Source organism: Toxorhynchites rutilus, chromosome 3 (genome assembly GCF_029784135.1).
Source record: "Toxorhynchites rutilus septentrionalis strain SRP chromosome 3, ASM2978413v1, whole genome shotgun sequence".
Classification (NCBI taxonomy): Eukaryota; Metazoa; Arthropoda; class Insecta; order Diptera; family Culicidae; genus Toxorhynchites; species Toxorhynchites rutilus.
The window spans coordinates 266,449,041-266,461,939 of record NC_073746.1 but is presented as its reverse complement, the minus strand read 5'-3'; the positions used below and the strand labels follow the sequence as shown (position 1 = coordinate 266,461,939).

The 12,899-nt window shown below is 38.7% G+C and overlaps 1 non-coding gene across 1 annotated transcript; it reads right to left on the bottom strand.

Annotated features, from left to right (window-relative positions):
- Positions 1-12,692: 12,692 nt before the first annotated feature.
- Trnat-agu (transfer RNA threonine (anticodon AGU)) lies at positions 12,693-12,766 on the bottom strand. Its single transcript has one exon. It is a non-coding gene; the product is annotated as a tRNA-Thr (tRNA).
- Positions 12,767-12,899: the final 133 nt, after the last annotated feature.

Below are 12,899 nucleotides of genomic sequence, written 5' to 3'. Positions count from 1 at the left end.
GAAAAAATGAAAAAAATGACCCTTTTCCATGAACCAATTCGCTTAATTATTTAGCTTCAATATACAATATATGTACTTTTTGATAGTTTAAGTAAAAATTCAATTGAATGTAAATTGTTGGGCTGATAGGTTCTGTTATTCGATTTGTTTAAAAAAAGTTTAAATATATACCAAATGCATTGCGATTGTCTCATATTAAAAAAAAAATCAAAAAAAAAATTGTGTTCCCATCTCGTAAAAGAAACACAGTTTAGAATACCCGAATATCTGAACAATCATTCGGCTCTCTCAAATTATTTGATAAGTGCACATTGTCAAGTAACATTGCCATCTAATGCAAATTAGCTGTCCAATGAGCATGCTTTCTCGAATTATTTACAGTTCTTACAACTCATGGCATTCAGAAAAAAAACTGAAACCAATGCTAAAAAGAAGCTCCGGGCGAAAGAAATTCGCAGGCACGTGTCACCAAATGTTCAGTTCCGTTCATCGTTGAATCCTGTTTGCGCATTGCCACGGTCAACTGCATCTACTTTATGCTGCGAGAATCGAAAAATGAATGAATCTTCCAGAAGACCCAAACCCGAAGAGCATCTTTCATTTCCACCTGCTGCGTACAGTTAGTGTTTCTTCCTTTTTTGCTTTATCAATTTTTAATCGGTTCCAGGATGAAGACAAGGAAGCGAGGATTCCTGTAATACTCATCAGTGTCTAATTTCATTGGCATAATGTTATTTATTGCCCTTTTGATATTGGACTTGACTCCTTTCGTATCAACGAAAATGTACCCAAATCTCCAAGCGAAGGTAAACTCTGCCTTGTAGCCACATTATGATTGCTGGGTTCATTTTCACAACTCATCCAGCTGGAGATGACGACTAGTTCGTCAGGTGCGTGCATGCCGCTCTGCAGAACATTTCGATTATGGTTCCTTTGTGTCGGTGCTGAACAAGGATAACAGATGTGCACTTGTTCTTCGTGACCGGTTCACCTGGAAACATCTGAAGTGTTTTGCAGTCACTTTGTAATTGCTTCTGTTCTGCTCAATAATGACGCTAGGCTGTCAGGAGGAGAAATGATAATTTTAATTCACGTTGTTGGTATTGCAAAGCAATCAGTGGCTTGGAATAAGTCGAATTGGCGAAAATCCTGTTGCATTTCAATGGATATGACATGTGTTTTGAGAACGCCTCAATTCAGTAGAAGAAAACTAAACAACATGTTTTGGGATAGATTTATTAACATGAATTTGAAACGAAAACGGAGGCATTCAGAACCTAGAACCAATTGTGGTAAAACATTTTGTCTAGTTGTTATGCTTCACATTCTCTCCATAGTTCCCTACCTGTGTGAGAAACAGGAAAAGTGCTTGATAAAAAGGCGAAAAGGAACATTTGACTTTTCGAGTGCAGTATATCGTTTCCGGTCCCGAATGTTCAGGTCAAACCGTTATCCGGTTATGTTATCCGGTTGATATTCAGGTAAATCCATTGCTTTCCATTAACGGCTGATATTATGCGACTTACAGCACGATTTTGTTTAAGCTAATCTTCCTGTATTAGAGAGGGTTTAAACGTTGCACTTCATTCACCTCTAAAACGATATTATGATCCTCCCAATACTGTTTACACGTACAGCTCCCCTCTCTGACTTGCTGTTGAATATGTCCTTTCTTCCATGTTTCTACGCATCGTGCACTGAACCCGATGCCAGGTTTGAAGATATGTCTCCAAGTTGAAGACATTTGACTAACTGTGAAGACATTTGATTCTGTAAACACATTTTGATAACGTTATGAAGTATGGTGAAGATATTTCAGTATGAAAGTGCAGGTGGATTTTTTGGAGATATTATTTTCATAAAGTTCCTTCTATTCGACGAAAATATCTTCAATAGAAGTAAGACTTTTGTCTCAGTGTCATTCACTCGCTTTCTTATCAGTGCCACTTGTTTACTGTTGTCCTTTGTAATTATTGGGGAATTTTGTCTCGGTATCATTCACTCACTTTTGTACGACCACTTCACAAATCGAACATCTAATAGAACACTTTTCACAGTTCCATTTTTGTGAAAGAATTTGGGCGATATTCACTTCTTTTATAAACTCATAAAATTTTGTTCGTAGATGCGCAATATATTCACATTTGTAGAAATAAACTAAAAAATCTCAAAGTATGTTTAATGAAATGCGCTATATAACAATACCAAAAGAATTAACATTGAATAATCTATCAAACATTGTTCAAATCCTAGTTATGAATTTCAGTTTCCTTCAATATGATTGTGAAGACAATTGAGGACATTTTTTCGTATCATGTGAATACCTCTTAAAAATCACCTGACATCCATGTGTACCACCAACTTGTAACATCTACGATTAACATCCTTGCGCCAGAGTTACTAGTATGCAAGCCATACACTGGAGAAATAGTTTAGTAAAAGCAGCTACCAAATCTTTAGTAGCAAAAACATTGGTAAAATATACAATTTTTTTGTAAATATTACTAAAATTGCGTAAAAAAATGTCAGACGCAATGAATGTTCCTACCAGGAATTCGTATATTTTACTTCATACCATTAGTAAGTTTGTTTTTATTGTCATACCTAACAACTGTGATGTGCGCACTTTGTCTTTTGTTTTTTGGAGACGAAGTCTTTTGTTTTTTGGAATAGTTTTCCTCGATCGGGAAACTATTTTCATATTCCCGCCAAGGATAAACATCAGTTATATTCTATACATTACAACACTATTGACCTTTTTCCTACTTGTTTACCAAAAACCATCCAAGCTATGGGATTGGAGGTAACGGCGAGTTTGTCGCTAAGATTGGAATCTTTCTTCAACACATCATCGACCGTAAAAAACTTAAGGTGAACATGCATAATTCATTGCATATTTAATATCATTAACATATGTATTTCTTTTCTTCATAGGGACACGAGAGAACAAAATACGGATGAAACGTGCTAATTCTACCGTCACTCTGCTAATCAGCTGCCAATCAGCTAATGCAAATCAGAGCGATGCAGCAGGAAGAGGAACGGGAACTTGCTTTGGAAATGCTCATCAAATTTAGGTGAGCATTTCCAAAGCAAGTTCCCGTTCCTCTTCCTTGGAAATGCTCATCAAATTGAGGGGGGAGGTATTACCTTAGCATGGGTTCCCTCTCATTGCTCGATTCCGGGGAATGAGAAGGCGGACTCGCTAGCTAAGGTGGGCGCTTTAGAAGGCACACTTTTTGAAAGGCAAATTGCTTATAATGAATTTTTCCACATTCCTCGTCAGTATACGCTCGTAAGTTGGCAGCGCATGTGGAGTGGTGATGAGTTCGGTCGTTGGTTACACACGATTATCCCTAAGGTCTCGACGAGTGCATGGTTCAAGGGATTGAATGTAGGTCGTGATTTCATTCGCGTGATATCTCGGCTTATGTCCAATCACTACAACCTAAACGCGCATCTCTATCGCATTGGGCTCGCAGCAAACAATCTTTGTGATTGTGGCGATGGCTACCACGACATCGAGCATGTTGTCTGGTCGTGTATCCGGTTCCATGCTGCTCGCTCTCAGCTCTCTAGAGCACTGAGAGCACAAGGCAGACAATCGGATATCCCCGTCCGGGATATCTTAGGTAACCGGGATCCTGATCTTCTGCTTCATCTATACCTGTTCCTCAGAAACGCCGATGTCAACGTTTAATGATGTTTCCTTCGTTGTGTCCCCGTTTCATATCCCTCCTATCCGATCGATAAACTTTTACTTAGTCGCGGCAATACATACACACACTCTTTACAGATGCACGGGCCGAAGGTTGTGCAGTCCACAGATTATTCAACAAGAGTCAAAGGTTGTACCGCTCATGACAACTCTACACGAGCTGATGATTGCGCCAGCTAGTGACCATTCTATCCTGGATTCCTCGAGTCGAGAAAGACGCACCACGCTAGATATGGGGTACAGACAAGGGGGGCGTTGCTGATTAATGGTCAGCTGCATCCCAATAGGAAGTATCCCGTGTCGGGCACACGTACAGAGCATCGAAGACTGCGACATACCAATTATGAGAACACTTGTAATACTAACCTCGAGTCAACCGCGAGTAATCGGTTACATATTACTAACATAGTCTAAGCAAACATTGTCAAAATATTGAACTCCCGGCCCCGTTAGGCTGACGCCATATGAGCCTTTATAAAATATATATTTTGGATAAAAAAAAAAAAAAATCAAATCGAGGTGATTGAGGCTGCGATGGAAATTTGCCTCTTGTACGCAGTTTATAGAATGATTCCAACGAGAATTATTGATGTTGTTTATAGAGTAAGTTATTAGTATAATGTATTCTAAGTAAGTAGAATTAAACGCAATCAAATACAATTTTTTAAATTAAAAATAATTATTAAAAAATATTGTCATTATCCCTGATGATTACCTCTCACAAATATGAAGCAAAATTTTCACTGTTATTGCACCAATGTTGGACCAACAATTTGTAGTTTGTTTGACATATGTGCCTACCATTCTTTTTTTGTAACATGTACCAATGATTAGTAGGGTAGAAAATGACTAGAGAATTGGTAACATGTACCAAAAAATTCGTCATATTTACTAAATTTTCCTCTCAGTGTAGAAAGTATGGAGGAAAGATTACAGATTCTCTTCGATATACTAACAGGGTTACCATATACATGATAATTTATATTTCTACAGATTTTCGGACTTTTTGGAATCAAGAATCTGTAGTTACGGAGTGCAGATTTATTGGGATATGTTCAGATTTTTTAATAACTTTTTAAATTAATGTTAACAATATTTTCCCCATTTCATCTATTGAATTCATGATAAATTTGAATAGATCGAATTAGAGATCGAGCCTTATTCGGAAATCAGAATATTTGTCCATAATAATACATCAATTGATTCCTCATCGATCAAATGTAAGAGCCAAACGTCTATTGTTCGTGCTCTGTTAGCAATAAATCGAAGCTGTTTTTTTCCTTTTTCTAAAGTGGTTTTTAGTTGATTTTTTTTTCTGCTTTCGTCGCAAGTGAAGTGCACTAAAAGCAACAGGAAGCGGCTCTCCGGCAAGCCCGGATCGGTGGCCTGTTCATTCGTTCCACTGAACGCCGTCAACAAAACAGAGAAGTACAACAATAGATTTTGCCGTCGCGCTATAGTGTTTACCTTGTAGCGCGCCACTTTGTATCGCTCTCTGAATAGGGGTGTTCAAGGTTGTTCGGACACTTAAAATTAATTTTTTTTTGAAGATTTTTTTTTTTGGAAAATAATTTTAGTTTTGAAATTTTTTCTTAGTTTACGTTAATTTTAAGTCTAAGTTAGTTTTAAGTTGAGTTTATGCGCGCGCGTGTGTGTTTGTGTGCGTGTGTGTGAGAAAGTTTTTTTTTGTTTTTCATAGACGGTTGCGCACCGTTTGCGCAACCGTTATGGCGTCTGCTGATGCTATTGTTGCGCGGACCCGCTATTACCAACAGTCCTCAAAGGCACCATGGGTTGTTTTTTTTCGGCCCAAGGAGAAATCGTTGAGAACTCTTGACATTTCAAGAGATTTACTGCCGGATGTTTTGATACGTATAGAGAGACCGGAAAACTGCGTGTAGAAGCACCGACTTTTGATGTGGCGAACAAGATTGTTGACCACGAGATTTTCAACAGGGAGTACCACATTTACATCCCTTCTCGAGATGTGGAGATAGAAGGCGTAGTCTCCGATGCGAGTCTGAGTGTTGAAAAAAGTTTAAAAACTCTCTAATTGGTGAGCTTATAAAGATTCTGGATGTTAGGCAACTACATGCAGCATCTTTGGAAGACAACCAAAAAGTCTATAAGCCTTCACACTCGTTTCGGGTGACTTTCGCTGGTTGTGTTCTCCCGAACTATGTGAAAGTAGATGTTTAGTAGTGTTAGTAGTGTTTTTTTCTGGTGCGCTTGTTTGTACCGCGGGTCTATAATTGCACCATCTGTAAAAATTTGGGACATTCTTCCTGCCATTGCGGTAACAAGTTCCGCTGTGGTAAATGTGGTGAAAAACACAGTGAGGATTCTTGTACACAAACAAGGAAAAAATGTATCCACTGTGGCGAGAATCCTCACGCACTACAGGAGTGCCCAAGGTACAAACAGTACTCCGATATAGTGAAGCGTCCTATCACAGGACGCTCCGAGCGGACTTATGCTGAAATGCTCAAGGCCGCATCAGCCGCTCATGATGAAAACCAATTTTCGGTTTTGTCAACTCAAGAATTGGACTCTGATTCTGATGAGGATCACACTACGGCTGCACCAGAATCTTCGACAAAGGATGATTCTCAAAAAAGAAAACTCTCTTCACCAATGATGTACCGTAAGAAAGCTAAAATGATCCTCAGAAGATTGTCTAATTCCAAGGATAATGGTAAAAAAACTAATCCGAAGACTCCTTCTCAGCCAGTTCCTGGTTGCAGTAAGGATTATACGCCGTTAACCAGAAGAGAGAGAAACAAAAAACGCTGCCCCTCGATCTTCTCATAGAAAATTCGCGTCCAATCGAGGATTGATAGCTTTTTCGGACATTGTGGACTTTATATTAAACACCCTCAATATTCAAGACCCCCTTAGAAGCCTTTGCTTCCTGCCTTGCTTCCATCTCTGAAGTCTTATCTTAAGCAATTGACTGTTTCATGGGCCCTCCTTGCATCAATCATATCTTTCGATGGATAATTCACCTAATGTAGTAGAAGATATGATCAATGTGCTACAATGGAACTGCCGTAGTCTAGTGCCTAAACTAGACTCGTTCAAATTTTTACTTCAAAATTATGACTGTGATACGAGGGTCACTATTTATATTTCGGGAATAGGAATAAAAACAAATAGTTAAGCTGCGAATATATTTTTATTGTTTTTCAAAGTACTCGCCACGATGATTGATACACTTTTGCATGCGCTTAAACCAATTTTCAAAGCATTTATTCCAATCGACACGAGCCTTTTTTTTGAGCGATTGTCAAATTATGTGGGATCCAACGTGAACATAATTTTCGCACAACTAAGTGTTCATGTAAAATCGCATATATGCTGGTGGAACTAATGCTTAGGGATGCCTCAATCTCACAATAGGTTACATGACGATCTTGCTTAATCATGTCGTGCACATCGATGTTTTCTGGCACTACAGTCGATTTTGGACGACCTTCACGAAACTCGTCGGACAGCGAACTACGACCACGATTGAATTCACTATACCAGCGATTCACAGTGGTTTTTGATGGAGCTTCATCGCCAGAAGTCAAATTAAGTTGATTGACGCACTCTTGTTGTGATAATCCACGTCGAAAGTCGTAAAAAATCATCGCACGAAAATGTTCACGATTCAGTTCCATTTTTTTGCCGAGACTAAACTTTCAACTAAATATAAAATAAACAAATAGCGTCCGTATGACAAAATGTTCTGAGTACGTATATCGTCAAAAATGTCAAATTTACGATGGAACCGTCAGATGTGTGAGGTACGTAGAAGAGAGATTAAATGCACAATGCCCTACCCCTCGCAGCTGACAGTATAACAGTGATGTTGGTGTTATATCATAGCAGCAGTAGTAGCACACATGTAACATCATTTCCTCCTTCAGCAGACAACGGTCGAATAGGTAAGCCACACTTAATATTTCCTCTCTGTATCGGGTGATTTCACTGTAGGCTTATACTACCGGCATTGAGGAACCCTTGCAGTGAATATCGGAAGCTCCACAAGATGGACTCACATGACATCAGTGTTGCCAATTCCCGAAATATAAATAGTGACCCTCGTATATTCGCCCTTTCTGAAACATGGCTTTCTTCTGACACAGAACTCAACTTCCACGATTTTAATATTATTCGCCTGGATAGAAATGATTATTATGGAGGAGTACTTCTGGGGATCAAAAAGTGCTACTCTTTCTATAAAATTCCTCTCCCAGCTCTATAAGACGTCGAAATTGTCGCATGTCAAATAACGGCAAAGAATAAAGAACATTAGCTTCAGTATACGTTCCTCCAAACACTAACATTAGCCGTAGTCAACTTTGGATCCTAGTCTCGATTCTCTCATCCCCAGTTCTAATACTGGGTGACATAAACTCCCATGGTACTGGGTGGGGTGATCCTTATGATGACGCTAGAGCGGCTATTTTTTACGATTTATGTGACGATTTCAATTTGACTATCTTGAACACTGGTGAAGCGACACGAATTCCAAAACTTCCGGCTCGAGAAAGTCGACTCGACCTATCTTTTTGCTTAAGCTCGCTATCATTAGATTGTCAGTGGAAGGTCATCAATGATCCCCATGGTAGCGATCACTTGCCAATCAATATATCAATCAAGTGTAGCCCGCAATCCACTGAACCATCTAGAGTTCTATTTGATCTAACAAGGAACATCGACTGGCAAAAATTTGCAACGGCGGTAACAATTGGTGTCGAATCAATAGATATACTTCCACCATTGGAAGAATATCGATTCTTCGTAGATTTGATGTATAAAAGCTCATTGGAAGCACAAAAAAGAAAAGTTCCTAGTGCTCCGTTTAAAAGAAAACCAGCCACTCCTGGCTGGGACGACGAATGCACAAAATTGTATTTGAAAAAATCTAATGCTTTCAAAGCTTTTCGTAGACATGGAACATCCACACACTTCGAGGAATATTCGAAGCTTGAAATACAGCTGAAACAATTAATTAAAGCAAAAAAACGCGGTTACTGGCGCAATTTCATTGAAGGTCTTTCTCGTGAAACCTCAATACGTACCTTGTGGAGGGTAGCTCGCAACATGCGTAACCGCTCACCTACCGACGAGAGTGAAGAATACTCCAACCGATGGATTTTCGATTTCGCTAAAAAGGTCTGTCCAGACTCAGTTCCAGCCCAACATATTCTTCGAGAAACGTCTCTAAGCGGTGGACCTCTGGACAGACCATTCTCAATGCTGGAATTTTCTATGGCTCTTCTTTCATCGAACAACTCTTCACCCGGAAGCGATATGATTAAATTCGTTAAATTCTTCTAAAAAATCTTCCCGATATCGCGAAAAGACGCATGCTAGACTTATTCAATACCCTACTAGAAAACAATATTGAGCCACCCGAAGACAGGTCAAAGTAATAGCAATTCAAAAGCCTGGCAAACCAGCGTCTGACCACAACTCATACCGTCCGATTGCTATGCTCTCGTGCATTAGAAAATTGTTGGAAAAAATGATCCTTCGAAGACTCGATCAATGGATCGAGACAAATAATTTGCTATCAAGTACATAATTTAGGTTTCGTAAGAGCAAAGGAACAAACGATTGTCTAGCGCTGCTTTCTACGGATATTCAACTGGCCTTTGCGCACAAGGAGCAACTGGCTTCAGTATTCTTGGATATTAAGGGAGCTTTTGATTCGGTTTCCATAGAAATTCTGTCAGACAATCTGGACAGATGTGGACTTCCTGGAATTTTGAATAACTTCTTGTACAATTTGTTGTCAGAAAAGCGAATGAACTTTACCCTTGGACAACTGACAACTTCCAGAAATAGTTATATGGGTCTACCCCAAGGCTCATGTCTCAGCCCCTTTCTTTATAATTTTTATGTGAAAGATATTGACAGTTGTTTGGCAGAACAATGCACGCTAAGACAACTTGCAGATGATGGTGTGGTTTCCGTCAGAGGTTCCCATGCCGAAAACTTGCAAAGACCATTGCAAAATTCCCTAGGTAACTTGTCTTCCTGGGCAAGGCACTTAGGGATCGAATTCTCACCGCAGAAAACAGAACTGGTAGTGTTTACTCGAAAGTGGTTCCCAGCCCAATTGCAACTCAAGCTTTTGGGCAGAAGCATTACCCAATCATTGACCTTCAAGTACCTTGGTGTCTGGTTTGATTCAAAATGCACTTGGAATACCCACATTACGTATTTGAAGCAAAAATGTCAAAAGAGAGTCAACTTTCTCCGTTCGATTTGCGGCACGTGGTGGGGAGCTCATCCGGGAGATCTCATAACGCTTTATAAAACAACTATTCTATCTATTCTGGAGTATGGCCCTTTCTGCTTTCTCTCAGCAGCTAAAAGTCACCTTCTAAAATTGGAACGAATTCAATATCATTGTCTGCGTATAGCCTTTGGCTGTATGCACTCAACGCATAACATGAGTCTCGAGGTTCTGGCAGGAGTAATTCCTCTACAGAATCGATTCGAATTGTTTGGTAGACAGATTTCATATGATGAATTTTTCCAATTACTGCGTCAGAGTTCCCTCTTGAGTTGGCAAACCGATTGGGACACTGGAAGTCTTGGGCGGTGGTTATATTCAATTATTCCAAATGTTTCTTCGAGAGCGTGGTTCAAAGGCTTGGACGTAAGTCGTGACTTCATTCGTGTAATGAGTAGACTTATGTCCAACCACTACTCGCTAGATGTGCATCTCCACAGAATAAATCTTGTTCAAAGCAATGTCTGTCGGTGTGGAAACGGTTACGATGACATTGATCACGCAGTTTGGCAATGTACAGATAACTACGCAGCCAGAGAGTACCTTTTGAATGCCCTTAGGGCCCAAAGAAGACAACCCTATGTTCCTGTGCGAGACGTGTTGGGAACTCGCGACATCTGCTATATGCAGTTGATCTATATGTTTCTGAAACGGACTAGTATAAGAATTTAATGCTTTTGTGTGTTTTTACTTTTTCGTTATTAGTTTGTTTGTCTTGTCCCCTCATCTCACCGTCGCCCACCCTCGACAGATAGTCGAACACCAGATGCTATCCCTGGTCATTATGCACAAGGCTACAGTGCGTGCGGCAACTCTCGGTTGAGACAACGATACCTCATATCCATATCCCTAACCTGACCCATCCCACAAAAATTGTTGCCCCTCTAACCTCGAGTAAACCGCGAGTAATCGGTCGAAACCTACTAAACATAGATTTAATTTGAAATTCTGTAAAAACAAATCATGAATTAGAGGCTCCGCAAAGCTCATGCGATTGAGCCTTACAAGTAAATGAATTAGAAAAAAAATAATCCATCAATTCTAGGGTAACAAGATCTGGCTTTCGAAAATTTGAACAGCATCTGAAGAAGCCACAAAATATCTGAGTCGATGTTGAAACTGTAGAAACAAAAGCTGAATAAAAGCTGTAGAAACAAACGGCTGAACAACGAAATTTGGAATAAAAACTATTTATTCAAATAAAATCATACCCGATTAATTTGAAGGAGGCCCAAATTCTGGAAGGTTGGAAAATAACGGATTTTCGCGATTTTTTTTTCCGGATGTTGGAATTAAAGTTGAGTGTTGTGACTTTTTTTTTATTTATAGCTTACATGGTCTCGGGAAAAGGTGCTATATTTTTTATATTTTTTCTTTAAAACCTGTCAAAAAACAAGTCAAATTTTTACGGAATAGTTTTAACGTTAATAGCTATTTTTGTTGCCGACGAATGTTGATGGATGAACGGACAACAATTTGCATACCAATCGAATTGGAAATTCTCTAATTCTCTGATTTAAATTAACAAAAACTGGAAGCATACCCATTTTCTTACACATTTGTTCTGTGAATTTCGGTGATTACCTGCTTGTGCTTTCTATATCGAGGAACGAGTGGAGTCGTGAGGCACAATTTTTATTCACCACTGCGAATAAGAAGTCTCTAAAGCGCTCGCTTGAACTGCAAATGCAGCGTTCGTTCATACGGAGACAGTGAAGAGAGACGATATTGCAAAGTAACCTCGTTTATAACTTATTGGGTATAAATAACCCATTCACGATTTCTGATACACATTCTCGTTCCAACTAGCAAGCAGTCAGTAATTTCTCTGATTTCACACAAATCGGTTTTTCTCGATACAAAGTTCAAGAGCAAAATAATTTCGGAGGATCGAAAAAAATCTTTATCGAAAACAGCTGGATTTGGCCTAATTTGGCATGTAGAACTATTGATAGTTATAGATCAATACGGATTGTTTGAGAAATACTATGATGAAAAGATTTTTTCAAGCCAAAAACACAGATTTTATTATGGCTACCCTGTATACTAAAGAGTACACTGGAAGATCGTCTTCCTCTTTTTTGGCTTCAAGAGGCTTTCAACTTCGCAGTTCATTCACCTCTGAATAACACTTGAAAATCGTAATCAGGATAGTTCATTTATATTTCATAACTCATTATTGATGTTTGGTATAAGATTATAATGAAATAATAATGAAATAATAAGCTCTACAAAAATAAATAACTAATTTCTATCAAATAAATGCTGCTTACATAATGTGTCCGGAATTTTAAGCAAAAATGTCCGGAATTCAAATCATGATTAAAAAAGTGTCCGGATTCCTAATCACGGCACAATGAAGAAATTTACAAATTTTGTGCAAACATAATAAGATTTCGTCAAATTTTTTGATAACTCACGCGAATGCCTTCTAATGCTATAGGAACAGTAAATTTTCATGCTATGATATGTGAATATTTTTTAATAGTTGAAGTTATCTTCGTAAGCACTTAAGTGTCCGAACTTCGATGCATAACTGTATCAATTATTTATTTTCGTTGCGGTGTTGTTGATAATGTTTATGACAACTTTATAATATATCTGTGAACGTAAGCGATTATCATTTGCTAGGAGATACATTTTAACTAAAGAGATAAAATCTATAATAAAAAAAAATTAATTAGGCTCCGGCGAGATTCGAACTCACGATCTCCTGTTTACTAGACAGGCGCTTTAACCAACTAAGCCACGGCGCCAGTTCGCTGCCAGTTATACATAGTCACAAACAAAGCCATCGTGGATATGTTGATTTTTTTTCTTGCTTTGTTATGGCGGATTTACATTAGGGAGATCTATAGCTATAGATGGATTTATTCACCTGAAAATAGA